Source organism: Spermophilus citellus, assembly GCF_964194105.1.
Source record: "Spermophilus citellus genome assembly, chromosome: 14".
Taxonomy (NCBI): Eukaryota; Metazoa; Chordata; class Mammalia; order Rodentia; family Sciuridae; genus Spermophilus; species Spermophilus citellus.
In genome coordinates this window covers 28,076,794-28,095,490 of record NC_138194.1, presented here as the reverse complement: position 1 = coordinate 28,095,490, position 18,697 = coordinate 28,076,794, and the positions used below count along the sequence as shown (strand labels likewise).

Below are 18,697 nucleotides of genomic sequence, written 5' to 3'. Positions count from 1 at the left end.
AATGAGAGCCTGTCTCTAAATAAAATATTTTTTTTAAAAAAGGCTAGGGATGTGGCTCAGTGGTTAACTATCCCTGAGTTCAATCTCCAGTACCCTCCTCCCAAAAAATCTCACATACTCTTTCACCTGTATTTTCCACTCAGCTGAGCTCCTTCATTGAGTTTTGTACTCTGGTTATTATACTACTCCACTCCAGAATTTCTATTTGATTCTTCTTTATATAATCTAATACCTTTCTGAGATTTTTTAATCACTTTGCTGAGACTATTTTTTTTATTTTTTTTAGATGTTGATGGATCTTTATTTTATTCATTTATTTATATGCGATACTGAGAATTAAACCCAATGCCTCACACATGCTAGGCAAGCGCCTTACCATTGAGCCAGGACACTAGCCCAAGACTCTATTTTTTTGTTTTGTTTTGTTATGACTGTATTTGTAATTGCTCACAGAAATCCATTTATGATGTATACTTTAAAATCTTTATTAGATAATTTCAATATCTATATCATTTGAGTGTTGGCTCCTATTTACTTCCCTTTTTCCATTCTAGTTGAGATCATCCTGTTTCTTGCTCTGATGAATGATATTAGTTGAACTGTGAGTGTACAACACTTACAATTTTTTGAGTATTATATATCTGTATCTTATTTAATTCTTGTGTTCTAGCTGACCTTTTATGCTATCACATTGGTAAAAGAAGGAAGGTATCGTCTTGTTACTGTCAGGTCTCTGCCTTAGGCTCTGTCCACACCTAAGGAAAAGGGTCCATCATTCTTGTTGACCATGTAGTCATGCCGCTGAGGAGGGGTGGGCTGATTCCCACATGACCATGGTGAAAGTCCTGACTCTCTCCTCTGCTTCCTCAGACCTCACCCAGCAGGAGAGAGAGGTGGTAACATTCCATGTGGTGTCCACTCACAATACAGAGCAGGGTAAAATTCCCAGCTCTCATTGCAACCCTCACTGATACCCATACCAGTGGGATGTGGGCACCCCCGGACAGAATGGCAAGGGTAGAATTCTAGGCCTTTTCTGGCAGGAAGGTGTGGGGCAGTTGGGAACAAGTACCTTTTTTTATGGTATTGGACTGAAATACCACAAACATTAGTGTTCCTGCTAGAGAGCCATTTTCTTGGTCCTTTGGCTAAAAAAAAGCAAACTTTCTTATCTTTGTTTTTCTACACGCATTGGCATTTCTAAGCTGCCAGTTTCTCTAATAAGCCTGGAATACATGAGACCACCCAAAAATCCAGGTTTCAAGGTGTCTAGTCAGTACTTTAGTTCTCCATCTTCCAGAGTCTTCTAATATTTATTTTATATAAAATGTCCAGCATTTTAGATGTAATTATCAAGGAGAGTAGGAAAAAATGTCTACTCCATCTTCCAGGAGTGGCCTTTTTACAATTTTTAAATGACTGAACCCTTATAGTCTATTTTCTTAGTGCGTGATATAAAGTTTTATCCCTTAATAAGTATAAACTCAATTAGCCTACATCTTCAACAGCATATCATCTTGTATGACTTTCCTCTCTTTTCTCATACCTTACCTTCAATGAGAGATGTTTGAGAACATATACAAGTATTGATAACTTGGATGCTTACTGTAGTTTTGTGTGTGTGTGTGTGTGTGTGTGTGTGTTTATTTTGTTTTGTTTTTGTGGTGCTGGGGATTGAACCCTGGGCTTTGTACATGTGAGGCAAGCACTCTACCAACTGAGCTATATCCCCAACCCCTCATGGTAGCTTTTTATAAAAATAGTCAAACAGAAATTTCTTTAAATATCCACCAATACAGGATACGTATTTCACTTTCAAACAAGGGATTTTAGATGGTCACTAAAAAATGAAATGTAAAATTTAGATATTAAAAAAAGTCAAGAGTATATTGCCAGGCTGGGGGTTCTCTCAGTGGTCGAGTCTTGCTCAGCAAGTGCAAGGCCCTAGGTTCAATCCCAGAACCACCAAAAAAGAAAAAAAAAAGATATATTGCTATGGAGTAAAACAATTAAACTGCATACCATTTAAAAATACATTGGTTTTCTGTTTTTATGTTTTAAAAGATCTTCTAAAAAGGGGGCTTGAGCTAAAGAAATGAATCAAAAGCTATGTGCTAGAGGTGATTTCACATGACTTATCTTACTTGCTCTTCACAATATATATCCTCAGGGCAGGCACTTCATTTTTCCAAAGTAACTTCTATTTCAACACAGTGTCTAGATCCCACACAATTCTGAATAAATTTCCACAGTTCCACATGCAGTCGTATTTTCCTTTTGAAGGCCATCTGTCTGAAAACACTTGTAAAGCTGCCTAGATGTAAAAAAAAAAAAAAAAAAAAAAAAAAAAAAAAAATCAACACCAAACAGAGAATTAAACCTCTCAAACCTCTGCTCAGTAACTCTTCAGAATTCATTTTCAACAGACAGGTGTTTCTCCTTTTCCATCGACTCTTCGTGCCTAACAGAAAAACAACCCTCAAGTTTTTAATCACAAGGCGGTCTATGACATATGACTTTTCTACTTCAAAGGAATCTAATAATAGCACATGCATAGGAATATCCCCGCTCTGTGCAGAGTAAACAAACACTCCTCTCTCCTGAGAGAGATCAGATGAACCTACTTATGTCAGATCTCTCCCAGAATTCCATTGTTGTCTCTCCAAACAGGCTTTAAGGAAAACCACTGAATCTGGGATCGGGAGCTTTTCTCAAGCGTATTTCCTTTAAAAACATAGGGAAACAGGATTTTTGGCCACAGGAGGTCAAGGTCAGCAAACTAACAGAATTGGTCCTTTTGAACTTCCTTTCTAAGAAACACATTATATTATCTGGTGAAAACTGTTACATTGAAAATGTCTGTTAACACTCGAGCCATGATTAATTTTGTTCATCACACAATGGATGATTTTAGGAAGCATTCTATTAAAATCCACAGATGAGAAATAATGAAACCAAAACGCATAGTTCCAAGATAATGTAAATAGTGGAAGTTCTGTGAGGATGAAAGCAGTATTTGGTCATCGTGTGTGTATGTGTGTGTTTGTGTGTGTGTGTGTGTGTGTGTGTGTGTGTGTGAGTGTCCCACAAAGAACTATACAGGGCTTACACATTGTAAATAACCAATAACCAATAGCTATTTATTTTTAACAATAAATATCTTTAACAATTAAAGAAAAAGCTGAGAAAAAAACACAGAAAAGAGAATGCAAAGAAATGCAAATATAATACGCAAGCTGGGCTCCTTGGAGATTGTGCTATTTTCATAGACCTAAATTTATATTATTGACAAATATGGGCATTCCTTTCAATAAAATAGAAGTGCATTTTTTCACTTAGATTATCTTAGTACCATGCTTTTAAATTTGTACAATATTTCTGAGAACCTGAAGAAAATTTCCAATGAGTTATATCATTTTGGTGTTATAGAACTTTCCATGTTATTATCTCCATTATAATGGGGAATTTGAGAAGAGACTTATAAAAAGGCCCTCAGTAAGTAAGCAATAGGGCTCGACTATGATACAACTCTTACCCTATAAGTGGGACTGTCTTTCCTTTTTGCAGAAGACAGTCCTTGTAGCTCCCATCTCAGTAACAGGGCCTCTGCCCACAGTCAGTACCCAAGCACCTCCATCTACAGTTTAGATCTGCTTTCTCCCTGCAATGTTATGAGCTTTAGTTTAATTCCTAAGTTAGCAAGACCAAGTACGGAAGGTAGGTATTCTGTTACACCATCAGGTTTCCCTCCTGACGGCCACACTTTCAGTTGACACTGCCCCTTCCTGCCCAGAAGAAGAATGTTTAAGGAAAATGTCTAAAATACCATTTCCTTTTGCTTTAAACCAAATCATAAGAACCCCATAAAGATTCCTCATTATATGCCAGTCAATAAAAAATTATGTGTATGGTTGCAATTCTAAATCAGGAAAAAAAGAAGCATTGAACAGCAGAAAGTTTGTTCACATGAAATACCACAGTATTGTTATCCATTACTTAGCCTAAACCAAAGTTGGCCCATTTTCGTTTAATATAATAAGGAAGTTCTGAAGAAAGTCAAGGGAGGGGTGGGGTTGTGGAGATGGGAAGGACAATAGAAAAAGACAGACATTATTATCCTATATGATTATACTAGTGGAGTGATTCTGCACCATGTACAGCCAGAGGAATGAGAGGTTGTGCTCCATTTGTGTACAATGTGTCAAAATGCATTCTACTGTAAAATAAATTAATTAATTAGTAAAAAAAAAAAAAAAACCCAGCAGGCAGTACAGTGTGGTCAAGAAAATAAAATGGCTTGGAGTCAAGTCCAGTAAGTTTACAATGAATACTTTTTTGTCTTCAAGGAAAGAAAGCATATTAATTTGCTCTATTTATTATTCTCTAACTTTTAATTTAAAGCAGATCTCCTTATCACTTTTATATTTCAACCATTCGTTTTTCAATTTAACACTTAATAAGACGTAATTTACTCATTTGCTTATGATTCTCTCTCCTTCAGTTTCTAATATATAGTGCTGCTCGATAAAATATTTCAAACACACCAAAAAATAATAGTAAGGAAGTTCTAGTTTCTCTCTTGTAAGATTGATTTCAGTAAGAGAAAAATTTGGTGTCTGTTTATTAAAAAGGAGGTGGGGGTCAACATCTGCCACCGACACATTCGGACACCACAATGAAATGAAAAGTAATAATTGACTACTATATTCCCTTAAGTAACTTTGCTTTTTTTTTTTAATGCTTAAGACAAACAGAAGACACAAGGCAGAACCACATGTTTTTTCTTGTGATATGTTAGTCAAAAATGTCTCCAAGAAAGGTGCAGCATGTCTCACCAGTGAGGATACCAAATGGGACCACATGCTCAAAGCAGTGAGCATCACTGCAGTGAAACAGGCCCCCTAATGGTGGACACCAAATAGCCAGTGCACTGGTCACAGGCACCCACACACACACAGGGTACAAAGCAAACATTCCCTGTACCTTATAAGCTGTCCCCATTCTTGGCCACTTCTACAAGGCCATCCATGAGCCAAACACAACAGGCAACCTGACAGGAAGTTCTGTTCCTTGAAGGGCTCTTGTTTCCTCTCCCACTAACATCAAAATTCCCACCAGGGAATTTGAGTCTCAAGGAATTGTAGACCTAGCATAAATGCACGACTCCGTTGAGTGATGTGCACTATTTGTTGGCAGCCATGAATATCATATGTCTTCCCATCTCCTAATTCATTATATTGCACGTGGTAATGACTCCATAAAGACATATCCAGTTGAAGAAATTAAATTATGTAAGGCAGCATTTTATTAGCTTTTTGTTAGAATTTCCGGAAAGTTTGTCTTTTTTTTAATATTTATTTATATTTGCATTTCAATTCTTTTTTTTAATGAGAGAGAGAGAGAGAGAGAGAGAGAGAGAGAATTTTTTAATATTTATTTCTTAGTTTTTGGCGGACACAACATCTTTATTTGTACGTGGTGCTGAGGATCGAACCCAGGGCCGCGTGCATGCCAGGCAAGCACGCTACAGCTTGAGCCACATCCCCAGCCCGAAAGTTTGTCTTAACATGACATTCTGTTTTGAGAAAAACCTGCATTCTCTTAACTTAGAAGCTTTTTTACTTTTAATTTCAAAAGAAAAGTCATAACTTGAAATCTAGAATTTTATAAATTTAAGGTGCTCCTGAAGTAAAATTTAATGTTGTTCCAGTCATTCCTAAAAATTAATCTAACCAGAAATGCTAAGTGTACACCTATAATTCCAGCTACTGGGGAGGCTGGGGAAGGAGGATTACAAGTTTGAGGCTAGCCTGGCAACTTAGACAGATCCTGTGGCAAAATGAAAAGGGCTAGGGATATATCTCAGTGGTAAAGCACCTCTGGTTTCAATCCCCAGAGCCCAAAACAAAAAGTAACAGAATGATAAGATAATGAAGAATTTCCAGATTAGAAACCAAAAACTTGGAGGGCCAGAGAATTAAGCCTTGTATTGGGGCACTTCTGCCTTGGAAAAAGTTGGCAATTCCAGAGAAAAACTGAGAAACTAAAAGAGTTAAGGCACAATTTTGAAGAGCTCATAGATCCAGAGGGAATATCTTTAGCCTTCAGACCTGATCAGGCCAGAGTGAACGTCCCCCACACCCAGTATGTATTGGGTGTCACTTCAAGGAGTCACACCCCAGAATAAGGATAAACTGGAGGCCCTGTTGATATTAAAGGAGTTTAAGCTCGAATCATCTGACTGCTTAAAATTGAATTAAGTTGGTCTCAAAGTGCTATTTTCCAAAGGGGACTTTAAGATGAAACATATACTGCATTGAAAAGAAAAAACTATTTCATCCCCAAATTATTTCTACAAAAATAGTTTGCAAATATAAACAGGATTGTGTACACAAAGAAAAATAATCTGGCAAAGAAAATGACAGAAAGACCCCAGAAAATCTCTAAGTTTAAAGTTTTAAAATCACTTTGATAATTACATGGGGGAAAAAAAGAACAAGTCAAATTGATAAAAAAAAAAAAAAAAAAAAAAAAAAAAAAGCCAGGCACAGTGGTGGCATTCCTGTAATCCCACCTACTCAGGAAGCTGAGGTAGGAGGGTCTTAAGTTCAAAGCCAGCCTGGACAATATAACACAATACTGACTCAAAAAAATTATCTTTATCATTTATCTAAACTTACTAATAATTACATTAGGTATAAATGGTCCAACATACTAATTAAAATACAGAGGCTATCAGACTGAATACAAAATCAAAACCAAAATATATGCTGTCTATAATAAACTCACTTTAAATATAAAGTCACAAGCACAGTAAGAATAAAAGGTAGAAATATACAGATTATGCTAACACTAGCCTAAATACATACCTAGAGAAGCTATATGTGTATCAGACAAAGTCAATTTCAGAGGAAAAATACTACCATGGCAAAATAATGCCATTTCATAATAATCAAGAAGACATAAAAATGTAAGTGCATATATGCCAATTAACAGTGTTTATAAATATATAAATCAAAAACTGAGGGCTGGGGTTGTGGCTCAGTGTTAGAACACTCACCTATCACATTCGAGGAGCTGGGTTCAATCCTCAGCACCATATAAAAATAAATAAATAAAATAAAGGTATTGTGTCTGATTACAACTAAAAAAATATTTTAAAACAAAACAAAAGTGATACAATAGGAAGAAGGAATAGATAAATTCTCTATTCAGTCAAAGATTTTAAGATCACTCTTAAAAAAAGGGATTAAACCCAGGTGTGCTTAATTACTGAGCTACATCCCCAGCCCTTTTTAATTTTTACTTTGAGATAAGGTCTCACTAATTTCCTGAGGCTGTTTTTGAACTTGTGATCCTTCTGTCTCAGTCTCCGGAGCCACTGGGAATACAGGCATTCACCACCATGCCCAGCAAGATCACTTTTAATAACAGAAAGATCTTTGGAAAATTCTCCAACTATTTGGAAATTACAAAATGCATTTTAAATAATCCATAGATCTTACCAAATTCATTTATTAGTTCTCCTAGATTTTCTGTAAATTCTGTCAGATTTTCTACATAGATGAAATTTGTAAATAAAGACAGAAATTTGTTTGTTTTTACAGTGTGTGAGGCAGAGCAGGATTCTCAATTCAAACTGGAGACCAGGGGTACTCAGTGGTAGAACACCCCTGGGTTTAATTCCCAGTACTGAAAATAAACAAATAAATAAAACTACAGACCAGTATCCCTCATGGATGTAGAAGCAAATATTCTAAACAAAATTTTAGTAAATCAAATACAACAATATATGAAATGGCATCATGATCAAATGAGGTTTATCCCAAGTAAACAAGACTGTCCTAAAACTTGAAAATCAATTAATATAATTCATGATGTTATGAAACTAAAAACAAAAACTGTTTGATCATCTCAACCTATAACAAAAAGTATTTTCTTTCTGTTTTTAACATTTAATCAATTTTATTTTTTTAAATACATGACAGTGGACTGATTACAATTCTTATTACACATATAGAGAACAACTTTTTATATCTCTGTTTGTATATAAAGTATGTTCACACCACCTCATGTCTTCATACATGTACTTTGGATAATGATGTCCATCACATTCCACCATCCTTGCTAATCCCCTGCCCCTTCCCTTCCCCTCCCACCTCTCTGCCCTATCTAGAGTTTGTCAAAAAAAAACCATGGGAGGAACAGACAAAAAGTATTTTAAATAAAATATATCATCTATTCCAAATATGAACTCTCAAAAACTAAGATTACAAGGTTATATACTTTTTTTTGTAAAGGACATTTACAAAAAACCCTACAACTAACATTGTCCTTAGTGATGAACGAGTGCTTTTCCCCTAAGATCAGAACAAGATAGGAATGCTAGCTCTGGCTACTTCCAGTCCCTATTATACTTACAGTTCTAGTTGTTGCAATCAGGCAAGAAAAGAAATGTAAAGGGATTGGAGATGTAAATCAGTGGTAAGGTGTTTGCCTAGCATGCACAGGTACCTAGGTTCCATCCCCAGCACTGAAAAAAAAAAAAAATTACAACTGTGTTTGTTACAAATTATATAATTACCTATGTAGAAAATCTGACAGAATTTACAAAATAGCTAAGACAACTAAAAGTGAGTTGGGCAAAATTTTCAGTTTACAAAATATATATATATATATATATAAATTGATTATATGTCTACATACTATTAATGGAGAATAAGAAATTTAAATTTCATAAAACAACATCATTTTCAATAGCATCAGATAGCGTGAAATACATTGGGATAAACCCGATAAAATATATGAATATATGCTCTGAATATATAAAATTTTGCTGAGAGAAATTAAAAACCTAAATAAATGGAAAGATATATCTTGGAAATATTGGAAAATTGAATATTGTTGAGGTGTCAATTTTCTCCAAATTGATCTATATATTTGATGCAATCCCAACCTAAATCCTGTAAGGCTTGTTTTGTAAATATTTAAAAGTTGACTCTAAAATTCATATAGAAACACAGAGGACCTCTACTCATTAGAGAATCTGAGAAAGAAGACCAGTCAGGTGCTGAGGAGCATCTCTGTAATCCCAAAGAAGAAAAAAAAAATTGGAAAACCAATACTAATTTCAAAACACATTACAAAGTTTTATTAGTCAAAACAGCATGCTATTTGGGTGCGGTGGCGCACACCTGTAATCCCAGTGGCACAGGAGGCTGAGGCAAGAGGATCAAGAGATCAAAGCTAGCCTCAGCAATTTAGCAAGCCGTAAGCAATTCAGTGAGACTCTGTCCCTAAATAAATTTTTTTAAAAGGGCTGGGAATGTGGCTCAGTGTTTCAGCACCCATGGTTGAATCCCTGGTTAAAAAAAAAAAAAAAAAAAAAAACATAGTATTGTTGTAAAGATAAACAATTAGGTCAATGGAACAGAATTAAGAATCCAGAATAACCCTACATACATATAGAAAACTGACTTGATGAATACACAGACAATGCAGTAGAAAAAGAAGAGTATTTTCAACTAATGGTACCAGAACAATTTGGTGTCCATATGCAAAGACTTGAAAATTGATCTTTACTTCACATCATATGTAAAAAATTAACACAAAATGCATCATATACACCTAAAACTACAAAATTTCTAGAAGACGCTTAGGAGAAAATCTTCATGACTTGAATCAAAGGTTTATTAGATACCACAGCAAAAGTATAATCCATGAAAGAAACAAAATGATAAATTTCACCTCTTCAAAATGTACCATTTCTGTTCTTTAACGACATTGTCAAAAGAATAAAAAGATGATCTATAGGCTAGGATTTCAAAGCATATAGCTGATAAAAAGTTCATATAGAGAATATATGAAGAATGTTCATAAGTCAACAAAAAGAAATCTTTTGACACAGGCAAAGATTTGAACAGACATTCTACCAAAAAATATATATGTGGTACATATATATGAAAAGATCCTCAACATCATTAGTTACTAAGGAGATGCAATCAAAAATGTGATTGCTGGGAATGTAAATTAGTAGTGCTATTATAAAAGACTGTGCAGAGATTCCTTTAAAAAACAAAAATGGAATTGTCCTATTATTTAGTAATTCCATTTATGGGTATTTATCCAAAAGATTTGAAATTGGTATGTCAAAGAGATGCCTGTAGTCGCATACTTCTTGCAGCACTATTAACAATAGACAAGTTACAGAATCAATCAAATTTTCCATCAACATATCAATCAATAACATAGGATACACACATACATATACATGCACACATAATGGAATGCTATTCAGTTTTATATAAGAAACTGTCATTTTCAACAACATTAAGTGAAATAAACCAAGCACAGAAAAACAAACCTACATGTTCTCACATAGAAGTGGAATCAAGAACAATTGAACTCAAAAGACACAGAGAGTACAATAGCACTTATCAAGGGTTGGGGGGATGGGGAGATTGAGGAGATGATAGTCAAACTCTACAAAGCCTCAGATATACAGAACAAATAAGGTTTCTTTTCCTTTAAAATATATTGCACAGCATGATGGATATTGTAAATTATGTATTATGCTTTTCAAAATCACTGAGTAAATTTCAAATGTTTTCATCACAAAAAAATGATAAGTATTTGATGTGATAGATATGTTAATTAGCTGGATGTAATCATAACACCACTTTTGTATCCCATAAATGTGTACAGACATATTTGTCAATTTATAATTAAAAATAAAAATTAAAACCATGATGAGATATCACAATATATCTATTAGAATGGCTAGAAAGCTAAAATTAAAACAAGTAACCATATTAAGTGTTGTTAAGTATGGAAAGGAACTAGAACTCTCATTACTGCTGTGGAAATGAATCATGAAACCACTTTGAAAAATAGTTTGTCAGTTTTTTAAAAAAAGTTACATATAAACTCTCTTAGGAACCAGTCACTCCACTCCTAGGTACTTAACCTAAAGAAAATAGATGTCTACACAAAGACTAGAACTGAAATGCTTATAGCTGTGTTTTTTTTTTTTTAGTCAAAAACTATTTTGACTATTTGTCCAACAACAGATGAATGGATAAGCAAACTGTGGTTTATCTACACCAGGGAATAAAAAAGAAATGAGCTACTGATACATACCACTAATGTATGAATCTCAAATAAGCTAGACCAAAGAGTAGTGTATACCGTGTGATTCCAGTTCTATAATACTCTAGAAATCTTTTCAAACTAATCTGTTAGTTTGTGGGGGGAAAGAGAAGAAGGAAGGATTGAAAAGAAGCATATAGACACTTCTGAGTTTTCTATTTTCATTGGGATAGTGGTGATGGTTTCACAGCAGTGTTTGTTTTTCACTCTTATCAAATGGTATGTGTTAAGTGTTTGTAGTTAATTTTATGTCCATTATTCCTCAATACAGCTGTTTAAATTTTTTTAAGATATAATTTTCTTCTCCAAAAATAAGATGTATTTTCACTTGTTTGAATCCTCTTTAATTCCCCCAAATATTATCTTCATATAAACTCTGTATATTTTCTGTATAGTTCATTTCTGTATATTGTTACCATTAGTATTACAAATAAGACCTCTCTGTTAGATTTTCTGATTTTGGGCTTAGGTTTGTTTATATGAAAACTTTTAACTGACATAGATAATATAAAGATATGTTTCTAATTAGTACTATTCGATATCTGTTTCCCCCTGTCTGAGGCCAGCCCAGGCAACTTACTGAAATCCTCGTCTCAAAATAAAATAAAAAGGCATGGTGACATAGCTCAGTAGTAGAATTTCCCTGAGTTCAATCCCTAGTACATCAAAAAAATAAAAATAAAATAAAAATAAAAACTAAGTAAAAACACAGATTTGCTATTTCCAGACGAGGAAATTTTTTTCTATTCCTTGCTTTTCCAGACAAGGAACACAGATAGACTTGGGAATAGAAAAGAGGAAGCTAATCATGTTGGGCTTTCAAAGCATCTCTAATGTGCAGATTACATCTCAGAAAAGAGAGTGCAGAGAAAAGAATATGGAGGTATCTCTCTGAGGTTGTACCACACTCAGTTTCTCCCACAATGACCTGAATAAAAATGAGCAGGAGGAACAGAAAAGTTATCAGCCAACTTTCTCTGTTCATGCATTCATAAATCATTTAATGGAATCAGAATCATGCACCACTCAGTGATGGGTATATGTTCTGAGAATTATATCCATAAGCAATTTATTCATTGTATGAACATTACAGCATGTGCTTACACAAACCAGGATAGCTTTGGCAACACTAGACAACATAATCTTATGGGACCATTGTTATATATGCAGTTCAATTGTTGACCAATACATCATCATACAGAATGTGTCTATTTTCATTGAGGGCCTATTGTAGGCCCAACCCTATGCTCCAAGCTGAAAGTATTATAGTAATCCTAGTATATGATAGTAGCTGCCCTCCTTCCTACCAAGGAGAGATCAAAAAATAAATAAATAATATATCACCTGGTGTGAAGTACTACAAAAACATATAAAAAGAGAACGCAAGAAGAATCAAGCAGTTGTGTTGAGTTAGAGAAAGGGGGATTGGACCTTGGGATGCTGAGAAGACTGAAATTTATGCAGCAAATTAGCAGAGGTGAGAATACACAAAAAAGATTTCTAGAGGGGCCTGGGGTTGTGGTTCAGTGGTAGAGCACTCACCTAGCACATGTGAGGCCCTGGGTTCGATCCTCAGCACCACATACAAATAAATAAAAGTATTGTGTCCAACTACAACTAACTAAATAAATAAATATAAAGTTGTTTAAAAAACTAAAATAAAAGAGTTCTAGAAATTTGGATAGACGTTTCTTTGGGTCTGTGACTACATTTTGGTCTGCACACAGGTGGGAATAAAATCCATAAGACCAAAGAAAATTAGACAAGCAATCGGAAGAGTTTAACAACTTCTGAGACTTGTCAGGAAAATAACACAGAGCAGGGTGGAGGATCTCATCGATTGCAAGAAGTTTGGCAGCGACGATGCGATGCCTCTGTCACATGTGAATCTCATCATGCACTTTGGCTTTTCTCGGGAACTCACAGTTTTCTCTTGTGTACTCAACTGTGCTCCTGAGAAGGCTAGCCCCTGTCGCAGAGGCAGCCCCCTCGTGCTCCGATCCATCTGGACCGTGATGACCACTTCTGTCCTTTTACCACTTCCCAGCTTTCTACAATCTTCTCAAAGTCACTTTTCTTCCCAGATCAAGTCAGTCCTCGGGCTGTTAAGATAAGTTGACAATTCAGAATTTCCCATGGTGTTTGAGAAGCCAAGATGAGGAGGGAATGGAAATGAGAACCTGAAGACAAAGTCAAAGCAACTTTTTACAGCCAGTCTTAAGGAAAGAAAAATAGTCCATCTACTTAGAAAGGAAGAAGTAGGCTTAAGATTTATTTTGTAATAGGAAGGGTAGCAGAATACAATAGACACTAATATGGCTGTATGTATGAACGTGGCTGTATAACCAATGTGAGACTGCAATCTGTACATGTGGAAAAAAAAAGAATTCATACCCCACTTGAATCAAATGTATGATATGTCAAGATCATTGTAGTGTTTTGAGCAACTAATAAAAAAAATTTTAAAAAGATTTATTTTGTTTTGTTTTGTTGGGGGAGGTGTTTTGTTGGTTTTATTGTTGTTTTTGATTAGGGACACTTGAGGATGTGAAGGCAAGAGGAACAGCAGGCAGCGGGTCGGGGGGATAATTAGACAAGCATTAACAGAGGAGATGAACAGAGAAGCTTCATGGTCTTAACCCCACTGCATCTCAAGCTTAGGGGACATGTGATAGGTGGAAATCACTTTGAAACTGCGTCAGAGTCCTCGTCTTGAGTCATAAGAGGCTGTTCACAAGCTTATTGGTATTAGGCAATTCTGGAACTCACCTTCTCATCTACAAAACAGGCATGACACTACTTCACAGAGTCGATTGTGGATGAAATAAATTACCAGAAGAAATCATCTAAGATAATCCTGTGCATACATTAGATACTCAAAAATGATCTCTTCTTCTCTTTCCTGGACATAACTAGTCATGCTCAAGTGTTCTAAGGAAACAGGAATCAGTATTCTAAAGTAATTTTTTAAAGTATATAGTCTCATAAAAAATCAATTATCATGTCACTATCAGGACAATCCCTTTATATAGCCTCCTTCAGTTTGCAAGATAACCCAACATGAAAAGATTAGTCTTGAAGACCATTGCTTGGCACATCTCAGTGTTCAAGGTGAAGTCCAGGCTTGGCTTGATGCAACGCACTTGGGTGGAGGGTTATCTGAGTCGTGACCCCTCTTTGCATTGCAACATCTGTGAGGGCCACTCCCAGTTCAGTCCCTTTCCTCAACCTCTTTAGCAGCCCACGTTTCAAAATAAGGAACAGAGGCATTATCAAGAGAGAGAGAGAGAACCGGCCCAAGCTGCCCTCAGACCCAAAGTGGGGAGGTCCACTTTCCATGGTCTCTGATTACCTTCTATTGTTCAGATGTGGAACACCTGGTAATCCAGCGACCACTGATTAGCACTGCCAAATTCCTGCAGAGAACTGGGATTAGGCATCAAGATTGTACTAGTTTTTTTTTTTTTTAATCACTTTGAGACTAAAGGCCCCTTAGAAAAATCTAAGGAAACAACTGAGTCTTCTCCCCTAGAAAAAAAGATGTACAGAAACTTGGCATCCAATTTGAGGGATATCACTTGCTCTCAGAAGGTCATCCGCAGGCTCCAAGTTAAAAGCTCCAGATGAAAAGCCCCTCCATGTTCAGGAAGGCTAAGATTACGTATATTCTAAAATCCAGGCTTTATCAATCCATGCTTGACATCACAAAAACAGATGATAAAATGCTTTCAGATAAAAAGAATTAGAGCACTATCCAAGAGAACAAAAGGAAAAGGAATAAAGTTTAACACTATACCTCACCCAATTCCATTGAAACACCCCCTTCCCGGGGCCTCTTTTAAAAAAAAAAAAAAGGCTTAATTTGTAAGTATTTGAATGTGACTTCCAAGGGGGTCTTAAAATCCATGGAAAATGATGAAGGCTAGGCTCTTTGTTCCTTCCACACAGAAATGAAATTACGTGTCTTAAATAGGGTTTGCTCCAGAACCCTCTCCAACCTGGAGGGAATTTTAAATGAAGCTCCAACCTTAAATCCTGACCTCTCTTTTTGGCGTGGTTAGAAGAAAGCAGGGCACATAAACCTCCTCACTCATCACTGCTTAGTAGAATAAATATTAATATTAAGACACTATTTTAATTTTGCTCATTATATAGGAGAAAGCCAGCTCAACATTCTCCCCAACATCAGTGCTTCTTATGAGCCAACCCATTTCTAAGGAGAGTTCCAAATATGGTAACTTCAACCACTTTGCTGCAAAGAAATCAACTTTTCCACTCTATGCAAGTCATTAAAAATTATTTTCAGCTCAGTGTTCTCTCTGGTCAACTGTGGTTTATTTCAGAAGAACTGTATCAACAACCAGCCTTCCAGTTGATCCATACGGCTGCCGTTGGTATTTTATATTTTTGTCTGATTCTTCCATGATTATCTAGCACAGAGTGTCTCCTCAAGCATACTGGCTGATACCAGGCTGGTTACAATAAAGCCAAATGAAAGCTTATTATCTAACATAGGGATTCTGACTCAGGAGCCCAAGAATCTGTGTTTTTGATAAGTCTCACCAGGTGAATTATCCGGAGCTTGGACCTACTGCTCCACTGTATGTGTGAGTTTACATGCCATTCCACGGCAATTTTCTTTTTTTTTTTTCCTGTTTGTAGACTGTCCTTTATTAGGGAGAGTTGTCCTTTGCATGGGAGGATTAGATGAAGTCTAGATAGGAAAGAGGAGTGGGAGGGCCAGGGAGTGGGCAGGGGATTAGCAAGGATGGTGGAATGTGATGGACATCATTATCCAAAGTACATGTATGAAGACACGACTTGGGTGTCAACATACTTTATATATAAACAGAGATATGAAAAATTGTGGTTTATATGTGTAATAAGAATTGTAATGCAAAGAAAAAACAAAGAACATGTATAAAGGTATGAATTGGCGTGAATATACTCTATATACAAAGATATGAAAAATTGTGCTCTATATGTGTAATAAGAATTGTAATACATTCTGCTGTCGTGTATTTAAAAAAAATAAAATCAATAAAACTAAAATATACTAAATCCCATTAGTGGAATTCTTAGAAAATCAAAAAAGTATTTTGAAGTCCTCAGTATTTCTTTTAAGCTTTGTATATTTCTTCTAGTCACCACAGCTAATTAAGCCTTTAACTCAATACTCAAAGTAAAATTTCTAGCTACTTGTGCTACCAAGTTTTCCCTAAATGATAACATGCTATCAATATGACTTATCACAGCTGGGTGCAGTGGCACACACCCATAGTCCCAGCCACTTGGGAGGTTGGGGCAGGAGATTAGCAAATTCGTGGCCAGCGTTGGTAACTTAGTGAGACGCTGTCTCAAAATAAAAAGGACTCACTGGTCCAATCCTGGGTTCAATCCTCAATACTGGAAAAAAAACAGTAAAAGATTTGTTATACATCTGACTAATTTTCTTTATGTGGCATAAATGACAAGTAACAAAGACATGGCACAGTCACTTGGCATCACAGTAGTCTTCAGCAGAAGAATACCTCAGTCGTACCAGACTATATTTAGTTATTATTATTATTAGGGCAAGGGTGTGCATGTTCTATAACTTATTTGCATGCATGCATAGTGAGGTGTCTTTGTCTCTCCTCTCTCTCTCTACATGGGCCAATGTCATGTTCTGGTCACAATGTGCTACCATAGTGAGGGCAGATCACCTACCTTCCTGGTAGGAGGCAAAGCTTGAGTTTTAGGAGCTTTAGTGGGGTTTCCTCCTGCAGGTGCTTAACCTCTTGCTCCCATCTTCCCCTTCATAATTTCTTCCACTGCTCTCTCTTGGCAAAATAAATCAGGATACAGTGCCTTCTCAGAAGGATGCTAGTGATCTAAGCACCTTTCCAGAATCTTGTAGCACTCCTAAATCTCATAGGAGGTGCCCCCAGGTGAGTCAGGGAAGATACACGGCTGTGGGTGCTGATTGTGCCAGAATTCTTCTTCTGCCCCCCTAAAGGGCTGGGTGCCCTTTATCATATCCTTTTCATTCCTGTGTTCTTCAAACCCCACTCTAATCAAACAAGCAAAGTACTGGTATTTGTCTCTGTGGACACACCATAACTCAAGGTGGCACAGTGCCCGTTTATAAAACCACAACATCTTCTGCTGGTGGTTCACATAGCCGTGGGCACTGAGAAGACCAAGAGGCTCTGCTGTCCTTAGTGGCCACAAGGGCTGCCTCCAGAGCAAATTTCCTATACCCACATTTCTCACATGCTACCCTCAGTTTCAGCAGAAATCTCCTTGCTACTTCATGCACAGAACTAATGCTCCTCAAATACCTTGGCTGTCACCCAACTTATCTTCTAAGTATGCCATTCACTTTTCCCTTTTCCTCCCTCTACTCTGAGATGTAAGAAGGAAATGTACCTCTCCTCCCTCCTCCCCACCAATGCCAGCACCTCCACTCTCCCAGTTACATCCTCTGTCAGAAAGAGATCGTCCTGTGATGATGATGACAGCATGTCACATGTAAGTGAAATCTTACATTATTTGCCCTTTTGTGACTGGTCAGTTTCACTTAGCATAAGGTCCTCAAGGTACATCCATGTTGTAGTATCTGTCAGAATTTTCCTCTTTTAAATACTGAATAATATTCCTTTGTATATATTTATAGTTGTCCCTCCGTATTTCCAGAGAATTGGTTCCAGAATTCCCCAGCCCTCATGAATACCAAAATCTGAGGATACTCAAGTTTCTTATATAAAATGGCATATTTTTACATAACCTACATACATCCTCCCATGTGCTTTAAATCATCTCTAGATCACTTTAATGCCTAATACAGTATAAATACTATATAAATGGTTGCTATAATATATTGTTTAGGGAATAAAAACAAGATAAAATAATCTGTTACAGATTCAATTACAGATACCAGTTTTCTTTTCCTCCCCCCCCCCAAAAAAATATTTTAAATCTACAGTTGGTTGAATCTGAGGATACAGAGCCCAGATAGTTTATTTCAGAATACAAGAGCCATTAGATGTAACAGGACAGGCTAAAACTTGGATCAGTTAAACAAAGGTATGTCCTCTTACCCCTTCACAACCCACCCTACTCCCTACTACTTCTTTTCTCTATGACCCTAGCAAGGGCCTCAAAGTTCATGAAGAGCCAACTGTTGGCCTCTCTAATTCTAAATGGACTTTTTCAAATCTGGAACCCAGGCAACCATCTTGAAAGTGATGGTTAATGAGACACTGAAGAAAGAAAAGGTCCTAAACTTTTGTCCTAAACCACTCCCTGGGGACGGCAGCACAGCATAGTCTTTAAGTGCACCAGAGTTGAAATGATTGATGTCCAGGCCCTGCAGAGCTACTTACCATGTAACTTTTAAAGTGCACTAGTAAAACTTCACTATTGCCAGGGTGCAGTAGTGCATACCTACAACCCCAGTGACTACGGTGGCTAAGGTAGGAGAATTGCAAGCTCAAAGCCAGCCTCTGTAATTTAGGGAGGCCCTATGCAACTCAGTGAGGCCTTCTGTCTAAATAAAATATAAAAA

At 36.4% G+C, this 18,697-nt stretch overlaps 1 pseudogene across 1 annotated transcript; it reads right to left on the bottom strand.

Moving 5' to 3' along the window:
- Positions 1-16,830: 16,830 nt before the first annotated feature.
- On the bottom strand, positions 16,831-17,654 carry LOC308633241 (NADH dehydrogenase [ubiquinone] 1 beta subcomplex subunit 9-like; annotated as a pseudogene). The gene is made up of 2 exons: positions 17,560-17,654; positions 16,831-17,320 (listed from the first exon to the last, which is right to left on the bottom strand). The product of its transcript is annotated as an NADH dehydrogenase [ubiquinone] 1 beta subcomplex subunit 9-like (transcript).
- Between the last annotated feature and the right edge of the window lie 1,043 nt (positions 17,655-18,697).